General features: G+C 48.3%; 1 long non-coding RNA gene and 1 pseudogene across 1 annotated transcript in view; one reads left to right on the forward strand and one right to left on the reverse strand.

Moving 5' to 3' along the window:
* LOC150018973 (uncharacterized) overlaps nt 1-14,739 on the reverse strand; it is a 97,764-nt gene that overhangs the window by 65,396 nt on the left and 17,629 nt on the right. The gene's annotated exons all lie outside the window — the stretch shown is intronic.
* LOC150018974 (large ribosomal subunit protein eL24 pseudogene) lies at nt 8,305-8,743 on the forward strand (annotated as a pseudogene).

Raw genomic sequence — 14,739 nt, forward strand, 5'->3', positions numbered from 1 at the left:
AGAGCAGGTAGAGAACCTCTCCCATCCAAACCAGGCCCCTGACTCACAGCCTCCGGTCCCCACAGCCCAGGCAACTGTGGCCCAGTGCACAGATACTTGGTGGTCACTTACAATCCCAGGCAAGAAATATCACCAGCGACACCACTGGAATTTTGGCCAACTGTGGAGGCTCAGAAGACAATAAAGGGGAGGAACCCAGGGCAACAGCCTGAAGGTCTTTTGGGAAGGTCCTTTTTCCCTGTCTCTGCTGATGCTGATGTACCCAGGGCCCCAGTGGTCCCTCCTTCATTCCTGGATGATCCCAGGCTCTCCTGCCCTCAGCAATAGGTTCCTGGGACTTAGCCTGGCTTCCGGGATATCAGGAGGCATCCTTTTGCCCAATGCTTGCCTGGCCCTTATTTACGATAAATCTCAGTCCCACCTAACTAGCCTGGCACATGCTAGGTATCAAATAAATATACTTTGAGTGAATCGATGACACCTTGGAGCTCGTTGTACTCGATTTATTGTATCAAAAATGGAGTTCAGACTCCATATAGTCAGGATGGAAAGAATGACCCTCCTCACTTATACATGTTAATGTGTCTGTGCATTCATGGTGACTCGAGATTGGAAAGTTTTATTTTTTATACTGTTGAAGGAGACAATAGAGAGGTGTGTGTGTGTATGTGTGTGTGCAGCACTGAGTAGGGAATATAAAGATTTGAGGAAGGAGACTATTTAACAAGCCCACATTCCTGAAGGTGGTTGGTGGTGCACTGGTTGTGCTGAGTGTGTATTCGTGTGTGCATGTGTGTGTGCATGTGTGCATGTGTGCATTGGGAGAGGATTGGAGAGAGAATCACACTGTTCACTCTATGCTGGCAGTGGTGGTGGTTAGGGGCAAAGGAGCACTCTGCAGCTCCCTCTGTGGAGGAAAGATATCAGAACAGACTGCAGAAACATGGAGGCTTAAGCAGAGAAGATAAGGAGGATCTGGAAGATCTAGACCAGTGGTCCCCTCTGCAGTCCGCAGACCCCTGCAGGTTTCCACAGGTAGTAATGGGGGCTCAAGAGCTATTTTTAATACTTCTGTATGCCTAGCAGAAAGAACACACTTAACCAAAGATAAGACTGCACAGACTGCTAACTGAGACATCACTTCTTTGCTTTTGGCTGGAATTATATCAACTCAGTGTGATAACACTGCTAATCTCATGCTAATCTGAACCCCTGATTGGCAGCCATACGTAGCTTTGATTAATAAAAAATGGGAAAACAAATTATTACTTGATAAATTCAGTTTGTTTGGTAGACAAAAATCTTTTAAAATACAGTGCATGGTGCAGAGGAAGGGAGAGATTACGAAGCTATTAAGAACACAGGCTCCGGAGCCACACGCACAGATTCAAATTCTGGCTCAGCCATCTATTAACAGCAAGTTACACTAGTCTCAACTCTCTAAGCCTCCGTTTCTTTTTCTACAAAATGGGGGTCATAATAATATCCATCTCATAGGGTTATTATGAGGATTAAATGAGATAATGCAGAGAACACACTAGTTCACCATCTGGCACTTAGGAAGCATGCATTGTCTTAGCTCTTGTCCCCATCACTCTTATTGCTCTTACTACTAGTGAGGGGTGAAAAGGTTGGAACCACTAGTCTAAGTCGTTCTCAAGGTTTAAGATGCATCTGTCATCACTGCTCTTACAATGAGAACAAGAGGTAATTGACCCTCCACCCACAGAGCAGAACTCACTCAAGGTGTAGGAAGTCACTGGGGGGGTTGAAAAATTTGAACAAGAGGATGGGAACCCAGTTAACCTTTTCCCCACTAATATGCACCCATAAAACAGGAGGGATGGATTCCAGGCCAGGTGACTGGATATTAGACTTTGTATAGTTATCTACTGATGCATATAGCAAACTGCCAAAAATTTCGTGGCTTAAAACAATACCCATTTTTTATTTCAAAGTCTGTAGGTCAGAAGTCTGAGCAGGCTCAATTGAGGTCTCTGGTCAGGCTCTCAGTGTACCAAAATGAAGGTGTTGGCTAGCCTGGTTCCTTCTTGGGGCTCTGGGGAAGGTTTCACTTCCAAGATCCTTCAGATTGTTAGCAAAATTCAATTCCTATGGCTGTAAGACTGAGGTCTCAACAACCTTGCTGGCTGTCAGCCAGGAACTGCACTCCACTCCTACAGGCTTCCTGACCTCTCCTCCCCGCTCCTCCCTGGGGCCCTTCCATCTTCAACCAGCATGACTCATCCAATTCTTCTCATGCTTTTCTCTGACTTTCCCCTCTGCCACCAGCCAGAAAAAAAACTCTGCTTCTCAAGGTCTTGTTTGACTAGATTAGGCCCACTCCAATAATCTCCCTATCTTAAGGTCAGTGGTGTCTGACAACCTCGGTTCCCACACCACCCCTCCTACCCCGCCCCCCCCCTGCTTGCAGCTGCCTGGGAGTTTCCCATGATAACAGGGTGCATCAACTTGAGCTCCGTTTGGCCTTGATCAGTCCTCAGACTCACAGCTGCGAGATAATGACTAAATTCAATAGTTTCTTCTTTCTTCCCCCTATAAAACAGCCCCTCCTTCCCTACGACTCCAGCGTCGGGCCATTCGCAGCACAGCTTCCTCACTGCTTGCTAATTTCCCTCGATAAACTTCTTTTCTTCTGCTTGCTGCCTCCTCATGGTTCTCTGAGTGACACCGTTCTTACAGTGTCGTGATATAATCACAGTGGTGATATCCTATTTACAGGCAAGTGTGGGGGTCATTGGGGTTCATTCTTAGAACAGTGTCTGCCCATGCAGGATGTTAGAGAGAGAGCAGATAGTTCAGGATAAACCAGTGAGGGCTCTGTCTGTTTGCCTCATGGGGGATTATATATTTCTTTCAACTCAAGGGGCATAGCCATCATGAAGGGATGCTCAGGGTTTTTGGAAGCAGGACTGATTTGCTGGTGTCACCCAGAATCACATGCTCATTTGCATACTGGCCTTACTCCCTTCTCTTTATTTTCCCACACCCAAATCCAGCTCAGGCCAAGCCAGTGTTGCCAGCACCCCTTCTGGTCTAGACGAAAAAGGCCTGTTATGATTTAGCAGCTTTCTTCCTCTCCTATGCTGGCTTCTGTTCAAAATCTCATGACTTCTCTGGTAATGGTTCCAGCTCTGTCTTAGGCACATCTCTCCTGTTCCTCTGCCCAGGGAGTAAGCCTCACAATAACTGTTAGTAAACTCAAGACTGGCATCTTGCCAGCTGTTACTGTTCTAGGACCTTTGTTCCACGTACAGCTCCCATCCCACCCGCATCCTGTGTGCCCAGCCACATCCTGCACATCCCCAACCAGCCCCTTCAGGTCAGCCTTCCACTTGGGAGCCTCTGGATCACATTCTGACTCCCCACTTCCCCCGCACCCCACCCCCAGGCTGGGTGCTTTCTGTGTTGTCAGCATCACGCTGCACAGCTCTCAGTCACTTTACCAGAATCTGTTCTGCAGGTCCTCCTGGCACTTGGAAATGACCCACTCTGCCACCTAACTACTCTGGCCTTGGTTTCCACTTCTGTAATATGGGCACAGGGGCAAGGCTAGTTCAGCAGTCCCCTATTCTGGCTATGTATGAAAATCAACTGAGGAACTGGTAAAATACAGACTTCTGGTCCTGGTCTCAGTGAAGTGTTTAAAGCTCTGGGGTGAGCCTCAGGCTCAGTATTATGAGGTAGGCCCACAGGCAATTTTGGTGGCCAGCTGGCTCAGGAGTCTTGGCCCTTCCAGCTCTAATTTCCTATCCTTCCAAGAACCTCCAGGCCACAGATGAGCCAGACAACTCGCAGCCCTCTCTAGAAGGCCCTTCAGTGGAACACGGACACTTCTGGAGGAAGAGGCAGGGGCTTTCTGCCACCACACTCTCTAGAGCACTTTAAGTTATTTCCAATATCTGTTCTGTCTGGGCAACAAGTGTCATGGCACCCCCCTTGTTTTCTGGGTCCTAACTGTCATGCAGCCTGGATGGGGAGAAGCAGGGGCCATTCCACGGGAGCCGGTCACCAGGACCTGGCCCGGTCCCATCCCTGGCACTGCTGGAAGCAGCTTCCAGCCAATGTGATCTGAGCAACCAGTTATCTCCTCTGTCTGGTCGTTATGGAGAAATCCGACACACAGGCAATCAAACCCCTTAGCTCACCTGCCAGAGGAAGAGGGAGAGAGACGAGTGTAATGGGGGGGGGAGAGAACAGAATTCCGTGTCACTCTGCTCACATTAGCCCCCATAATGAGCTCTGCCCGACACTTCTCACAGGGTGCACATGGCTCACACTGGCACAGCACTCACTCCCTGAGGTGATGGGAGCCCAGAGGAGACTCTGCCACCAGCGGCAAGTCCAGGACTTCCCCAGCTTCCCTTCCCACCCCAGCCTCCCAACCCAACCCCAGACCCCTGAATAGGCAGGAAGCCAAGTCATCCACCAGGCAGGAGGCTTAGCTCACTGTGGAAATGGACAGAGTCACCGGAGCCTTGTGTCTTCATTTCACACACTCAGAGAGTGAGGCACCTCAGCCAATCAGGCAGCAGCTATAAAAAAACCTGGTTCGACCCCTGCATATAAGGCACTTCATTGTGTGTGTTGGGGTGGGGTGGGGAGCAGGGGGAGGGGGGAGCAAGAGAGAGACTATAGAACTTTGCTCTCGGTGAGCTAGCACAGTGGGTTAAACCCAGCGGTCACGTAGCAGCTGATGAACACAGTATTTTTGGAAGGGCCAGATTATCAGAAAGGACCAAGATCTTGGTGGAGTCTGCAGGGAGGAGGTGAGAATAACACTTGGCTCTGGAAAAGAGACAAGGTGGCAGGGAGGACCAGCCAGAGACACTAATGTCATCTCTCTTCAGTGAACACCTGCCCTGCTCAGGAGAGGCAAAACGAGGGAAGTGAGTTGGACTTGGAATCAGGTCTGAGTTCTTGGAGATCTAGAGGTTTACTAAAAGGCTTGTGGGTGGGGTCAGGAGATGTGGGTTCCAGGCCAGCTTGGCATGGCTCTGGGTGAGACTCTCAGTGCCTGGGGTCCTGCCAGGAGGCAGCTTCATCTGTCAAGGGGCTGGGTTTTATCCCAGCCAAGCAAGGAATGAGAGGAGAGTCAGGAGAAGCTTCCCTCTTGCATTCATACAATGTTGATTTGCCCAGTGGCTCCTACAGAGCTTTGTGTCCCCTAGAAGCGAAACTCTCCAGTTCCCACATAGGATTCCCCAGCAGACCTCCCCAGGAGCCTGCAGGTGGCAAAATAAAATAAAACTATCAACTCTTTAATTTTCTTTTTCCTTCTGAAGGACCTGTTCTATCCCTCCTATCCTTTCTATTGCCATAGGCAGCCTGAGAGAAGCTGATGTCTGAGGGAAAGCTCTGGAAAGCCTATGGCTTGGGAAGGGTCAGGGACCTGGCGAGGAAGCCAATGGCTATACCCTCCCAGCTGCAGCTGGAGATCTGTACCTGCCCACCTCCCCATTGGTGCCTCTCCTTCCACAGCTAATGGGTGCTTCCTCGGGCCAGGCTGGGCCCACAGAGGCCGAGTCCAAGTTGGCCAGGCCTGTCCAGCTGGACCAGCTGCAGGGTGCAGGAAGGGCTGAGAGAGGGAGAGAAAACAGCCTGGGAAGGGAAAGAAGCAGAGGTCTGGAAGAAATCTCAGTCGTTTCTGAACATTAGGTGAGTTGTTGTTTCAATGACATGCAAATGACATGCAAATGAACCTCCAGTACCTTTGAAAAGAGGCACCAGCAGTTTGGCTAAGAGAATAGAAGTTAATCTCTCAGCCACCAGAGACACAGAGAGTGGTCTCTCCCTGGGGACTCTCTATCACATTTAGGAGCTGCCTGAGCTACCCAAAGCCTGGCACCTGCCCCAGTAGGGCCACTCCAGGACCACCTGCTATGTGCTGGGTGCTCCCCACAAAGCATCTGCCTGTGACTTTTCTTTCTTTGTTCTTTCCTCGAGCCACAAGCCAAATGGGTGAGAGGCAAAGGAGCAGCCCCCCACCTAAAATTCACAGCACCATAGAAGTGAAGAGAGGGACCCAAGTATGATTGTTTCCCCATTTTACACATGACAGGGCCTTACTAAGGCCACAAAGCAGTTTTATGCCAGAGCTAAAGCTAGAACTCAGGGCTCTGAGACCCATGCATCTCCCCACTTCGGTTCAGTCTCACCCTGGTCTCCCTTGCTCCTCTTTCCTGGGAGCAGAGTTTTCCTTCAGAGGCCTGTGAAGTGGGAAGCTGCTCATAGGAAACGGACAAGATCTCATCCAAGAGAAGCATCATCTGTGTCTTGTATCTGGTACTTTGGCCCTATTCTCACCCAACACCAGAGCCCAGAGGAAGTGGGCTGACACGGGTAGCTTTTCCAATTGATTTTACACAGCTTAAAGTTTCTCAGAGCTCTGTGGACCCCCACCAGCAATGCCTCATGCTTTCCCCAACCTTCCCCAATCCAGATACTGCGCAGACATTCCTGGAACCAGGCCTTCACCCCAACCTCCAGCTCCCCAGTGGTCTGCAGCTGGGGTCTGGAAATGCCTGAAGGAAGACAGAAAGTGATCAAATGGCAGAAAACAGTGAGAAGGGCAGAAATTACTGTCACTTGGGCATTGAGAGGACAAAAGAAAGCTGGCAGAGCCCTCTCAGAAGACAGGCAGTCAGGGAGAAGGAAAGGTGGGTGGAGGATGGGTGAGGATGAATGGGTTAGTAAGTATAATGCACTTAGACCAGTACCCACTATACAGCAGGTGCTCTGTGAATTTTTAAAAGTAAAATATCAGACTCAGATATCACCTCCTCCAGCTTGAAAAATCTGAGATGATACAAAGTGCTAGCCATGGGCTCCCCTCCAGGTGGCCTGGGTGGCCTGTGCATCACAGGGGCAGACAGTGGTGTCCACAGACAGCCTGTGAACTAAATAGAGGAGCCAGGGCAGGAACTGACTTAGGGACCCAGAAGCCTAGATTCTTATCCAAACTCCAAGCCTAATTATCCCCATTTCTACAATTATATATTTGGGGAACTTAAAAACCAGACAGATTCTCCTCTCAAATGGCTTAGGCACTATCCTCTGGGAGATAGCTTCTCAAGGCCATTGCAAACATGAGACCCGATGGCACGTCCCTGCAGCCTTCCTCTCCAAGACTCAACTGTAGATTTAAGAATTCAAGATGTATTCAGTTTACTTCCCAGCCTCCTCTTCCCCACTACCAGCCATCTATCTCTGGGAGCTAGGCAGCAGCTGCAGCCCCTGTCAGAAAATCCTGTCTAGCCCTGGCTTGATATTTCAACAGCCCAAGACCCGGAGAAAAAAGTTGTTGCTAAACAAAGTTCATGTCCCCCTTCCTCTCCTTTCTGGAGGTTGATGGGCATATGTGTCGCACTGAGATGATTCTCTCTGCTGCTGCCGCTACCGCCACAGTTCTGGCTTTTGGGGGAAACTTCACAATTGATTATTACAAAGAAGCAGTTTATCACCTGTGCTTTTATGATAGCAGCAACTAAGGGGAAATGATGTCCTTTCAGATAAGCATTTGAAGAAGGGGGAGAAAGATTTTCAAAGCCTCCTTTGTTCTCCTGAAGAGCCATGCCTTGGAGTTCTGGCAGGCAGCCCAGGAGAAAGGAGAATTTTAAAAACACTATCTCAGTTGGCTCCCAAGCTGCTATACCATCCTGTCATCAATTAGGAATGTTTCTTAACAAGGAGTATGGGCTATTGTCTCATCCAGCTTGCTCTCCCTAATTGGATGTGGATTTGTGATGAATTTTCTGGAAAAGAGCTTCATGCTACAGAGGTCATAGCCTTGGCCCCCTGACACCCAAGATCAGCTCAGGCTGGGCTGGTGCTGACCTCTGGGGCACATGGCTGGAAGAGAGATAAGAGAAGGACCTTTCTGAAGCCCTTCAGTGCCAGCAGAGAGCATGGACCCAGAACTCAGAGAAGGGCAGGCTGCCAGTCCATGCTGGGAACTAAATTTGGGTAGCGAGGGAGAAATTGGAAGGTCAATTCTGAGCCCCCTGCCAACCTCAGTTCTGTCCAGCAGCAGTCTAACATCCTTCCACTGTAGACCCAGCCACTCCCCACAGCTTCTGAATGTGAGTTTCATGGTGGCGCAGTGAGCTTTCAGGGCTTCAGTACACAAAGGGTGGGTCTGAATTAGGTTAAGCTGCTGCAGACACAACAAATATGCAATCTCAAGAGGCCTGTTTACCCTGAGCCACAGCCCCACCACTGCCAGCTATCAGGAAATGACCATCGGCTCTTCACTATCTTTCCTTCTTTCCAGCAGCTGCAGCCATGGTGGTCGAGCTGTGCAGTTTCAGTTGGTACACGATCTACCCTGGACACGGGAGGCACTACGCCAGGACCGACAGGAAGGTTTTCCAATTTCTTAATGCAAAATGAGAGTCAGCGTTCCTTTCCAGGAGGAATACCCGGCACAAAAAGGGACAGTTGGAAGAAATTCAAAAGAAGAGAACCCACCATGCAGTCAGATTCCAGAGGGCCATCACTGGTGCATCTCTGACTGATATAATGGCCCAGAGGAATCAGAAATCTGAAGTTAGGAAAGCTCAATGAGAAAAAGCTATCGGGACTGCCAAGGAAGCAAAAGACTAAGCAAGCATCTGAAAAGACAGCAATGACTGCTGCTAAGGTTCCCACAAAGGCAGCACCTAAGCAAAAGACTGTGAAGCCTGTGGAGGTTTCTGCTCCCCGTGTTGGTGGAAAATGCTAAGTTGGCCAATCAGAATTTCAAATAAAGACCTACAAACTTAAGGGAAAAGAGAGAGAGAGAGAGAGAGAGAGAGAGAGAGAGAGAGATGACCATCATCCTTAGCAGCATAAAACTCTGATCCTCCTGGTTTGCAATGCGGAAGATCCTTGGGTGAAATGGAAGCTGGTTCTCATGGTGCCCTGGATCACTCAACCTCTGGGGATGACAAAGGCCTGGAGCTCAGGGTGCTCCCCACTTACCTTGCAATCCCAAGTGTGGTAGGAACATTTTCTTTAGAGCTAAAATAGTTCAATGAAACTTTACCAAAGGCTCAGAAGAAAGAAAAGGGAGGAAACACAAGGTAATATGAAACATATCATCTGGTTCAAGACCTACAGTTGGCTCATGTTCAACTCAAAGACCTCACACAGTTTCTCCCTGCTGGAATGAACTCTGCTTGGCCCCTTGCTAGAGGCCACTGTTCTGCAACTCATCCAGGATGCTGGAGGTCTACATCCAAGTGAGTGAAATGGGATTTACTTTCCAACTTACCTACCTTCTGATTTCTAGCTTCTTGGTTTAGAACTCACCTCTTAACTAGATAATTAAGGCAGTGAATATCCAGCAAATATTTCCACACCTACCCACCTGACCTTGCAGGCCTTAGCATCATGATCATATAAAAATGCAACCCCCTAACTTAACACATGGGCAAGAAACACACACATTCAAAAGCAAAGGTCACTTTTCCTATCCTAAGTGGATTCCCTGCAAATCACTCCAGTTCTCTATGGCAATAAAGCCATGCCCTGCTTGGCTAGGGTCCTAATGCATTCCTGCCTAGCTCTTGCCAACTCCCTGCCCTGTGCAGAGGTCTGGATGCAATTCCTTAGAACTCCTATTTGCCAGCAGGGTCCCTATGCTGATGACATGGATCATCCATATCTACAATGAAAACACCTACCTGACTTTCTGCACTAACAAGTCTTGAGCCCACCCTACAAATGCACCTACCCAAGCTCTTTGTAGCTATTGATACCAAACCATAATAAAGCCTAAAGTTATCCCAAGTCTTCTTAGTGGCCCTCACCAGGCTCCAGCCACATTGCTGTGTGAGATACTAATTGTGAACTAACTAGATGGAGGGATCATCATTCTCCAGGATTCTCCTCAGGAAGGATATCCTATGAATTTCTGCAAAAGATGGCAAGTCCCCCAAAAGTTCTGGAAGTGAACAGAAATATTCTACATGAGGCAAGAATTTGCTTGATACTCTGAGAAGGAAGAACAAAAGGAAATGAGAGGGAGAAAGCTGGCAAAATGGCCGAAGGTAGTGTCTCACCAAGCAAACTGAAACATCTCCTCAGTTTCCACCTTCTCTAATTTTCAACAAGTCTACAAAAACTCAGCAAATGCTGGCAATGATTACATGGTATACAGACCCAGTGAAAAGTAATACAGACAGGCCTGGGAGTGGAGCCACAAGGACACAAATAAAATCAGTAAAGGAGCTGGGAAGTCACAGGCTCGTGTCACAGGCCCCAGAACCAAGGTTCCAGCCAAGCTTAATAGATAGATACCTAAGGATTAAGAAGTTTCATCCCATGCTTTACAGCATAATTATTGTAGCCTCCGTTTTACTGAGCACCTAGTATGTGGCCAATTTTGCATCATTTGTTACTTTATCCTCATATAACCCTGTGAGGTAGGTATTATACCCATCTAGTGAAGTGTAAACTGAGGTTCAGAGTGGTTAACTAACTTCCGCTGGATCCAACAACTATTTTATCAGAGCAGCACTTGGACCAGCTGAATGCAAAACTCATGTTCTTTCCACTGTGCTATGTTGGAATCCAGAGTCTCCTGGTTTCCTTCCATCTTCATTTTCCTCTAATCTGCTCCTGACGGCCCAACATGGGTCTATAGCAATATCAACTGAGTTAGACCACGATCAGTCAATCACTCAACAAAGGTTTCTCAAAAGCTTACCATTTGTCAGAAATTGTGCAAGAGATTGAGGAATCAACACAAGTACAACACAAACAAGGACCAAAAGTGCTGGGTGCCATGACAGACAAGTGTCTGTGGAGCTATGGGACAACACAAGGATGACCCCAGGGTCTACCATTGTCAGACAAGTTGTGGGGTACAAGGCACTAGAAGTGCTGGGAGGTTCTTTGGCCAAAATGGACTACGCAAAGTCTCCTGATGACAAACAGCTGAGCATAGAGACCTCTACAAGGTATGACTTTTTTATTTTTCACTTTATCCATTCAGCCAATTAGGAAATAACAGAAAGTTTAGATTCCCTCACAAGCCCAACTTTACCTTCAAGGAAAGAAGAAACTGAGCTGACATTTTTTGAGTATCTCTTATGTATCAGGTACCTGTTCTGTCCTCACAATTCTTTTTGCTAATGGAGTAACAGATTGGCTAACTAACTTAACCTAGGTCACTCATTTGGGAAGCACAGAGCTAGGATTCAAACCCACTTATCTACTCCGAAGCACAGGAATGATCTTTCCACTACGCATTGCCTTGTGTCCTTCAGGCAGAAGCTGCTGGATGTCCACCTGAATCAACTGGTTCATTAAATGTGTCCACAGCAGGTAGCAAGTGCTACATGGCACTGTGCCAACTTGTCCTTGCTTGGACCCTCCCCAAGTCAGAGGATTTGAAATAATGAAATGCTGAGGGCTTGGGTCCATACTGACCCGTGCTCTTTAGTTTCTTCAGCACCAGAAGACCCTTCCCCCACACTGCCTTGACTTCCTCCATCTTCACCAGCCAGGAAGTCTGAGCACCAGCCTCAGGAAAATGTCAGCCAGGCCCGGCCAAGCATATGCCTGTGTCATTGGCAGCCACAGGGAGCTCCAACAGTCAGGAGGTGGAAGAACCGGGTGCCAGGGGGAGGGCAGATGGCATCTCATCAGCCCCGTCTCTGCTCTGAAAACCCTCAAACCTACTCTTGGCCTCCTCTCTGAAACAAGGGCTGCCCACAAGCCTTCCTCCGCCATGCCCATGGCAAGCCACCCAGCCTGCAATGCCATGCCAGCCCATGAGCTGGGAGAGAAGCTACCATGGCTCGATTCCCTCTGCCACCTGCCTGTTGTCACTCCTCATTGAATGTCATTGGCCTGCCACAGGGCTGCGCTCCCAGGCTCCAGACTTCCAATCTGCTCTTTGGGAGGCTGACTGAAGACTAGCAGGACTGGGGGAGGCCTCACTTCTTCATTCCCACCAGCTCCTTGCCCAAGGCCTGGATGTTGGAACAAGTGCTAGGACCCCAGATGGTAATTGCTGCCATCTAATTATGCGTGCATATGATATTAGCCAAAAGCATTTGACTATCTCCTGCGGTCTCAGGCAGATCAAATGGAATGGCACATAGGTTCGAGGGTTACTACAGCAGGGTAATGGCTGACAAGACTGCCTGCTGCCACTCAGCCAGCCACTGACAGGCTGTCTTCTCCCATCAGCACCCGCATTCTTTACCTGAGGAAAGAAGAGCTGGAGCTGGAGCCTTCTGGCTGGTGGCTCTCAGTCTTTCCCTAACCCGGTACTATTATTAGCCATGATATGAAAGACCTCGAGCTCCACTAGGATAGAATCAAAGGGTTTGTGTTTTCCAAAAACTGCATTTATGTGCTCGTGAAGAATTCTGTTCATGTCAATAATCATTAAGAAATCCCCCCCTTTTTTTCTGAAGCTACTATATCTGTCTCAGCTTCTCTAGAAGGAAACTTCAATTCATGTGGCACTCATTTGCAATTAATTGGGAACTTTTATTGCTTTCGCCTGGCCCAGTTTCCTGAAGGTCAGATATCCTCTTTGGTTTTTTTTTTTCTTACTGGAACATAAGATTCTTAGCACAGTGCTTTGTATACATTAGGGGCTCAATGCTTATTGAGCTCAGCTTTACAATATGACAGGTACTGTGCTAGTTACTGGGGGAAAGACATACATAAACCATAGTTCCTGCCATAGAGAAGTCTCCATATAGCCCAGTAAGATTTAGTTGAAAAATGAGTGAAATGGCAGGTGGAAGCCAAAGGTGGAGTGACTCATTGTAACAAGAAAAATTTAGGTAAGATATCAGCAAGGACTTCCTGAAGATTTCAACATTTGTATTATCAATTAGCATTCATTGTACCCACCGCATATGAAATATGAGAAGGCCTCTGATCTCAAAGAATACAGAAGGAAGGTGAGGAGATAAGACAGGTATGTACAAAGATAACATTGTTTTTCTGTCCTCATCACTAAGAGACAAGAGAATGGAAGCCCTGTTGACAGCAGCAGTGAGAAAGCCTCACGGGCTGTCAGGATTTGGCCAAGCAGAGCAAGTCCGTAGAGCAGGATACAGAGGACTGGAAGAGGCTGAAATCTGACACTCCTCTGCACCTGGAGTGGGCTAGGTGCTAGTAAGCTGACTCAGCCGAAGACACTGACATTTGGGACTGTCCGGTGAACAAAGCAGGTACCATGGGACACAGCTATCTCCCGTGCTGGTCCAGGATGAGAGTTCAAAGAAGATGCAGAGAGAGTGGTCCTTGGAAGGCCCGTCTTTAAGGACTTGGTTAGGACTGAACCCTGGAATGGGGATTGGTGGACACACTGCACAGGCCTCTAAGCTCACTGCCAGAACGTGTACATAACCAGTCATCAGAACTGGCGCGTGGCATTGAGTGGGGCCGGCAAGGAAGATGTGGGGTTCTCGCCTGCATCCTTTTGGAGCAGCCCCCTAACTCATTGATTCACTCTGGCCCTGGGCACACAGATGTGGCTTCCTTCAAGTGAGGGGCCAGCTGTCCAGCCATGGGCAGGACAAGATAGAGGCTGGGCCCAGACAAGGTCTTTCTAGAGCAGGTAGAACTTGAGTTGAACTTTAAAGAATACAGACCAAGGGCAGGACTTCATTGGCAGAAGCATGGAGTGAGAAAAGACACTGAGGTGGGATTTTTTATGACATGCTTCTGGTCCAGTTAGAAAATATGTTCTACTGGAGTATGTATACTTAAAGGGTACTACTTATTATATTTGGGAATATGGATCAGGTCTATATTATAAGGGGAGTTGAATACCAGACTAAGGAGTTTAAGGATTCTTCTGGAGGGATATAGATATTGTGGGGATAGAGGAATGCATATAGATAAAGTGACCTCTTGGGGTGTCACGTTATCTATGGAAAACCCAAGGAGAAAGTAACAAACTCTTATGTGTTGCTGCTAGCCAGGTGGAGAGTTCCAGGTAGGAAGGAAAGAGATTGATTTGAGCAGTGAGTGAGTGAGTAGGACAAAGTTACTAGAGAAACAGCGCCATGTTTACACTGTGCTCACTGAAGTCACCCCACATCTGGTTTTGGATCTGGGGCTCAGTTTTGGGATTAGATATGAGTTAAAGACAAGGCAACACCAACTGTGGTTCCCACTTTTACCTCTAGCAGCCTTCTTCTCCTTTCCCGTTTCTCTTTGTCTCCAGATAGAATGCCCCCCTGCTTCTTCCCCCTCCCCCAGCAGCATGACTGCCTCCCAGCCACAGGGAAATGGTTGTGTCAGATTGTAGATCACCACAGAAGGGTTGACACCTCGTGGGTAATGAAGAGAGAAAATGCATCAAGGGTGTTTAGGAGAGATGACAACTGATCACAGAGGCCTCCTCCTTGAGCAGATGCCTTTTTTGTCAAATGATCACTCAGCAGACCAGTGAGGGAGGTCATTCAAACCCCATGGGTACTCTGGAGAGATGGGGGCTCTTTTGATCCCAGGTGGGCTTATTTCTAGGCTCAGCCACACTCCTGCTGCTCTCCTGGTGGGGCAGAGTGAGGCGGGGTCAGGCCCAACTTAGACGCTCATTATGGGACAGGGCAGAGCTTCCTTTCCCCGTAGAACACTGAGAGCAGCAAGCATAATGTGGTCAGAAATCAAATTTCCTGAATGCAGAGGTGATGCTCTAGCCAGAAAGACGGTTGATTTTGGCATTGCCATAACTTGTCCAGGGCTGCTTCTGCCTATACA

Source organism: Furipterus horrens, unplaced genomic scaffold (assembly GCF_987537825.1).
Source record: "Furipterus horrens unplaced genomic scaffold, mFurHor1.1.pri manual_scaffold_2, whole genome shotgun sequence".
In the NCBI taxonomy this organism is placed as follows: Eukaryota; Metazoa; Chordata; class Mammalia; order Chiroptera; family Furipteridae; genus Furipterus; species Furipterus horrens.